This window comes from Oppia nitens, unplaced genomic scaffold, assembly GCF_028296485.1.
Source record: "Oppia nitens isolate AA-2021 unplaced genomic scaffold, nextdenovo-longstitch-racon4-pilon3 scaffold15_pilon_pilon_pilon, whole genome shotgun sequence".
In the NCBI taxonomy this organism is placed as follows: Eukaryota; Metazoa; Arthropoda; class Arachnida; order Sarcoptiformes; family Oppiidae; genus Oppia; species Oppia nitens.
In genome coordinates, this window is record NW_026533194.1 from 1,496,294 (window position 1) to 1,504,156 (window position 7,863).

The 7,863-nt window shown below is 24.9% G+C and overlaps 1 non-coding gene across 1 annotated transcript; it reads right to left on the minus strand.

Moving 5' to 3' along the window:
- Nucleotides 1–834: 834 nt before the first annotated feature.
- Trnaw-cca (transfer RNA tryptophan (anticodon CCA)) lies at nucleotides 835–906 on the minus strand. Its single transcript has one exon. It is a non-coding gene; the product is annotated as a tRNA-Trp (tRNA).
- Between the last annotated feature and the right edge of the window lie 6,957 nt (nucleotides 907–7,863).

Below are 7,863 nucleotides of genomic sequence, written 5' to 3' on the forward strand. Positions count from 1 at the left end.
TAGTATAAATAAATATAACTACTATTATATTTAAGTCAATTAGTGTACACATGTTTGTCTATAATTTTTTTAAAAATTAAATTTTTTAAATAGTGTTTTCGTATGACCTATATATATTCAAAAAATTAATTGTTTATTTTGTGACAGACAGTATTATTATTATTATTATTTATTTTCCTATTTGTAAATAAATAAAGTACAATATTAGTATTTTTGTTTTTGTTGAATTGACAACATAATATTTATTTGAATATTAAAAGTTTTAATTTAATTTTTTTAAAAATTAATGATTATAATTAATTTAGTTAAAACAAGTAATTATTGTAGTTGTTTTTATCTTATACTRTATATATGTTGTATATTATATATATATATATATATGCAAAACTTCATATTTTCTAAATTTTAGTAAAAATACATATTATTAGTTTGAGAAAATATTTTTAGAAAATATTTTTAATTGATTTTATTTTTAGTGAATTTATGGAAAATTTGTTGGTATTACTTGAGATTTTTTTTGAAAATGAATTTATTAGGGATTTACTAAAATTTGGTAAAAAAATTGTTGTTTAAAAATCCAATATACTCTCTCTCTCTAAATTTTTCTCTCTCTCTCTCTCTCTCTCTCTCTCTCTCTCTCTCTCTGAGATTGAAAACTTGTATAGTTTATATAAAACTAATAGCAAATATAAAAACCTATCAATTATTATTATTATTATTTAAAAAAATACATATAAAAAATTAATTTATATCTCTAGTTTAGTAACAAATAAAAAAGTTGTGCAAAAATATTTTTAATTAATAAAAAAAATATTTACGAAAAAATGTTTTAATTGACCCGGACGTGATTTGAACACGCAACCTTCTGATCTGGAGTCAGACGCGCTACCGTTGCGCCACCGAGTCGTCAATAAACTACAGGTGCCAATGATAATCAGTACGCGTAACCTTCAATGCAAAGCGCCTATACTTAAAACATACTGACTGTGTGTGTGTGTGTGTGTGTTGTTATATAACTTTAACTGCACTTATATACCAGATAATGCTAATTAAAAGTTTAAATTTTAAGTAATATCATATACAGTTAACTTTATGCTTAGCAAGGTAACTTAGTTAATACAGTCAAYCTTATATTAGGTAAGTTATATAAAGTACCCTGGCTAAATCATTACATAATATTACTCAAATTTATACTTTTAAGTGGCATAAACTATATATATATATATATATATATATATACAGTTTATTTAAATGATAAATTCACTCCTTTTTATTGTTTTCTATAAAAAATCCATATATTTTTTGCTCCCCCCCCCCCCCCGACCCGCCTAACCGGGAATTCCCAAGAGTTTCAATCTATTTATTTGCACCACTCTACTGAACCCTCTCCCCCCACTAAGCCACAAAAAATTTTATAAATAAATATTATGTTATTTAAAATTTTTATTTTTTAGTAGTAATATTATTACTATTCAAAAAGTTTAGTTAAATATTAAATTTATATATTAATACTCATTTGTAAAACATTTTAAGTTATATTTTTTTATACAATTTTTTATATTATTAAATTATTTTATTTTTTTTCACTTAATACTATTAATCTATTTTTTTCAGTAKTAGTATTATTACTATTCAATTATTACTAGYCATTAAAAAATWTTTTTTRTATTTATTAAATTTAATTGTATTAATACTCATTTGTAAACATTTTAAGTTATATTTTTTTATTATACAATTTTTTTCTATTTAAATTATTTTGTTTTTTTCCACTTAATAATTACAATTTTTTGCAAATTTTATCGATATATATTAACAATACTATTGCCAACAAAACTGTTACTAAATTATAATAGACAAATATCATGGGATAGGCAGTCATAAATTTGCCCAGTATGTAAAACATTGGCAAATAGATTAGATTAGCCATAAATGCTATAAACATACCGACAATATCGGTATAGGGTGTTATACGCTCGATATAGTTCATCAGACAACCGCTTAGTGGACCGTTACCTATGCCCAACATTATACTGGCCGACCATATGATCATTGGTGACTGATCCAATGCAAACATCATGAGTAACAGTGCCAAYAGTATTAGGGCTAACGATAGAAACATTATGTAGCGGACAGGTAGATATTTTGACACTGGTATGCATACTAGTTGACTGATGGCCGTAGCAATGGATAGTACGGCCAATAGAAATGTTGATGTTTTTTGTGTTAGCCGCACAGTGGATAGCTGGGCAAATGTGGACAGGTAGCTGAATGGCGAACCAAGTGACCAAAACAAGCCCATTACCACTGAACAGGTGATTATTATGGATAGTATACGCGAATTAGGTGCCAGTTCTCCAGCGAGTTTCAGCTTAAGACTTGTCCATAATGTGGTACTATATTTGGCAYAGTTATCATCCGTCACCACTTGATCATCCATATAGTCTGACTCCATATCCTTATCTGGTACTACCAGTTGTCTCGGTTCGTAGCCATTGATAAAGTATAGTACGGCCAGACATATCCCCGAAATTACTGTCAGTGAACCGCATATAAGGAACGGTATATAGATTTTAGATATGGTTTTAGTTTCATTTATATTATATATATTTGTATTATTATTATGATTATTATTATTAATATTTAATGTGCTATTTGTTGTGTAGTTGTCGTCAATGATACTATCGATAGACAGATCCGATAGAAACGGTTCGGCTATCAACGGGCCGACTATCGAGGCCAACGAATCGGCAAAACTCAGTGCCTGTAGGTATGAGCCGCACTGTCGGGTCCAGAGTTCAATAATCCAGATATCGATGATTAGTCGATAGCCTTCGTGAAACAATCCCGATATGATATGAACAAGTAGTAGATAGCCATAGGACGGCATACTGGCTGTCAGGCTGCTGGCTATACCGTAGATAATTAGGCTAACAGTGCACACCAATTGTTTGTTAACATAGCTGGATACCAGTCCCGCTAGATTTTTAAAAAAATATTATGTTTATAAATGTAAAAATAAAAATTATTTAATATAATTGTTTATACTGTAGTTATTTTATATATAATTAAAATATTTTTATATTACATAATAATAATAATAATATACCAGTACACTGTATTAAAATAAATAAGTTATATTGTACTGATATATAATAATATTRAAACAACTGTATGTAAAACAATATTATTATTATTTTTTTYAAAAATAATAATAATTAAATATAAAAAAATATATATTTACAATATATTACTAATAATCTATTATTATATTAATTATATTAACTATAACTATTATATTAATAAATCTATTGACCATTGTAAAAGTTAAGTATTTCTAAATTTTAATATTAATTTTAAATTTATAAAAAAAAATAAAATTATYCAAAAAATAAAACCTATTGATCCAATAATCATCATAATATTGTTGATAACCAGTACAGTGGACAGGTCGGCTAGATTTATGCCGTACAATAGTTGCATATCGGTCATGGATGCGCCCAACATTGAACTAGCTAATTTCTGATTAGGGTTGATAAAATTTAAATTATGTGTAATTTATTAATTTTATTTTTTAAAAAAAAATAATAATAATGATAAATAAAACAATTTTTTCTATACATACGGCTATAAATGTAATTAAACATAAACTCAGTGACACTGTATAACAATAAGTTTTGGATAGTTTAGCCATTTTWAAAAAAATATATATATATATATAGTTTCTTAAAAATAATATTTAACTATTTTATTGCAAATAATAATAAATAATTTTAAACAATAATAATACAATTAACAAAATAATTAAATATTTAATATGTTTAAATCACAAATTWAAAAAATATGTCTATTTTTATGTAATTTTTATGAATAATTTTTTTTAAATTACAAACATTTAGTAAATAATTGAAATAAAAATAATTAAAAAATAAAATTAAATCACATTTTAATTTTTTGACTTAAATATTTACTATTAAATTTAATAACTAGAAAAAATAATAAGAAAATAAAACATATTATAATTGAAAACTATGTTATGAATTATTTTAAATGATCAAGCAAATATTTTGCATAAATTATTATTAGTGCATTATAATAAAATAATATTATCAATTTAATACAGTAGTATTGTTTTAAAAGTGTTTTGTGTAAAATATTATTATTTATATAAATGTTGTTGTTTTTTGTTAATATTATTAAATAATTTTTTAAAACTACAACAAAAATAATAATAATAATTGTAAATATTTAATAAAATTAAAAAATTATTTATTACATATTTTCATTGTTAATATAATTAATAAACTAATTGCCAGCAAAACTGTTCCCAAATTATAATAGACAAAWATCATKGGATAGTTGGTTATAAATTTGCCTAAAATATAATACATTGGCAAATACAGTAGGTTTGCTATAAATGCTAGAAACATACCGACAATATCAGTATAGGGTGTCGACTGTTCGATATAATTCATTAGACAACCGCTTAATGGACCCCAACCCACACCAAACAGTGCACTGGCCGTCCACATGACTACYGGTGACTGATCTAATAGTGACAAATAGAGTAACTGTGCCGCCAATACCAGTGCCAACGATAGAAACATTATGGTCGACGGTCCCAGGTATTTGGACACTGGTATGGATACAAGTTGTGCACCGGCAGTTGCAATGGCCACTGCCGATACTAATAGTGCACTCGATCGTTGACTCATTTTCCAATGGGATAGTTGGGCAAATGTGGACAGGTAGACAGCTGGTGAACCCAATGACCAGACTGTGCCCATKAATATCGAGCACATGACCAGCTTAGTGAATATATRTCGACTGGGTATCAGATCGGTAACAAATTTATCCTTAATATCTGTCCATACGGTAGCTAACCGTCGGCTACTACTACTACTACTGCTGCTAACTGTTACACAATTGATGGCATGACTGACATCATCCAGRTTTAGGTCCAGATCTTTGTTGTTGTTGTTGTTGTTGTCATCATCGTATTGTGGCACCAGTTGTCTGGGTCTGTACGGTCTAACATAGTATAGTACACCCAAATATATGCCAGAAATTATTATTAACGAACCGCTAATTAGGAACGGTATGTAAATTCTCGATTGTCTTCCCTGTAAATAATTGTTCAAATTTTCTGTACTATTGTTGTTGTTGTTTGTAAGTACAGATTCAACACGAGTTAGGTCGTCGACAGTTAGATTATTATTATTATTATTATCCGATAGAAACGGCTCGACAACTARTGGACCGACAATTTGGGCCATAGAGTCGGCAAAGTTGAGCGCCTGTATGTAKCCGCCACACCGGACGCCCCACATCTCCACTATCCATACCCTTAGCAATAGATTACAGCCTTCGTTAGTCAAACCGGATACTATGTTCAACACTATTAGATAGCTATAGGACGGCATACTGGCCGTCAGTCCGCGTGTTAAGCCATTTATTAGTAGACTAACAGTGCATACAATATGTTTGTTAATATAGCTGAAATTAGTCCAACTAAATATATGATAACATATATAATAAAATAAAATATAACTAACTTTTTAACTAAAAAAAATTAATTAATTAATTAATATCATTACCAAATGATCCAAACATTGACATAATGTTAATAATGTTGAATATAATGGATAGTAAACCTAAATTTATGCCATAAATCAATTGCATGTCAGTCAATGATGAACCTAACATACCAATAGGTAATCTCTAAATTAATTAATAAAATACAATAATAATAAATAATATTAAATTTTTTTTWAAAAAAACCTGTAATTAAAATAATAATAATAATAATAATTACCTACAGCTATAAACATGATTATACAGAGACTAACTGTTAAAATATGTCTATAGATTATCATAATTTTTTTATTAATTAAATAATAATAATAAAATTGAACGATAAAATATGGATAACTATGAATAAATTAAACTAATAAATATATATTATGATAAAGTAGTATACAATAGATATTTAAGTTTGTATTTGTTAAATAAATCAAATTACATTTTAAAAAATATATTAGTTATTTAATGTAATGACTAACAAAAAAAAAATAGTTTTAAATTTATTTTTTATAATAAATAGTTATTGAATAGTTTAGTAAACAATGATAATGTAAAATATTGAAATATATATATATATATAATTATARTWATWATAATAATACTGTATTAAAAATCTATATATTTTGCTAAATGATATTTGTTTATTAAKTAAAWTTWWAAAAAAATTATAGTAYTTTAAAAATAATTTYAGTGTATTACTTATTATTATTACTATTATTATGCGGGGATAGGGATCTGATTGCCAATTGTTATGAATTGAATGTAGAGAGAGAGAGAGAGAGAGATGGATCTCTTTTAAGACAATGTATGTCCTAATAGACCGGTCAGTATGTTCAGAGAGTCAGTATATAAAACCAAAGACAATGACAATGAGATTACCTAACATAGTGTTATTGACAGGTCATCTGAGGAACTACTGGATGTGATGACCGKTCAATGATTAGGTTAGTTCCAGGGAAAGGTATGTATTGATTGGTTAATTGATAATATTTTTTAAAAAATATATAATACAATAAAATTGTATTAAAAAAAATAAATACAGTATTAATAAAATCAATATAAACACCAAAAAATATAATAAAATTAATTATATATATATATTGATATCATAATAATAATAATAATAATATTAAATATTTCATAATTTTAAACTTTTTGTTTAAACTAAAATGTGTTTTTTAACTAATATTAATAATTTATTATTATTATAATTAATAATATTTTTTATTATTTATCCATTCATTAACCAATAAAAATTTAATAAATTAATATGCATAACTTTAATATATGCAAAAAAATGTACATGTAATAAGTAATTATTTAAAAATATTAATTATTTAATATTTGTAGAAATGAAATAATTAAAAAATTTTATAATAAATTTTTAAATAATTTTTATATTTATAATATATTACAAAAAAATATATAATTAAATATTATCTTTAAAATTATATTAATAATTAAATTAAAATTAATATTACAAAAAATTATATAATTAAATAYTATCTTTAAAATTATATTAATAATTWAATTAAAATTAATATTACAAAAAGTTATATAATTAAATATCTTTAAAATTATATTAAAATTAAATTAAAATTATTATTACAAAAAATTATATAATTCAGATCATTCACTGAGAGAATATAGTAATAAATAGAACCTTTTGTTGAATAAAATAAAATAAAATTAAYAAATAAYGTATTGATTATCAAATAAAAATTTTTATTTTAACAAATTTTTGGTATTWCAATAGTGTTGTTATTTTTCAATGAAATACTGTACAAAATATTAATTAAAAAACTTTAGTAATGGTAGTTKTTGGCAAATATTTTTGTTCAATTTTTACTAAACGATCACAACATTTTGACCAATGATTATGTTTGTCAATATCACTAAATGTATTTTGCAATTTATACAATTTGATTAACCTATTAAAATTTTTAATTTTATTAAATTTTAATRATTTATTTTATTATTTTTCATATTTAGGATTTAGGAAAGAGAAGATTATTTGAAGAWAATAATGAAATAGACGGGAATGWAGAAGAAAAATCCATTGATCCCACTTTAATKGTGTGGAATTGGAGTCAAATACCTTTATGWTTAACTMCGGATTTTTATATKCCATTATCCACTCCATGGACCCCAAAGAAATGGATTGGGGCCGAYCCTAAATTTGAAAAGTTGGGGGCTGAGGATATGGCKGATTTGTTTGATCTGGACACACACCATATCTATMCATATCACAGACGCTGGATGTCTATGGGAAACAGTCGGGGA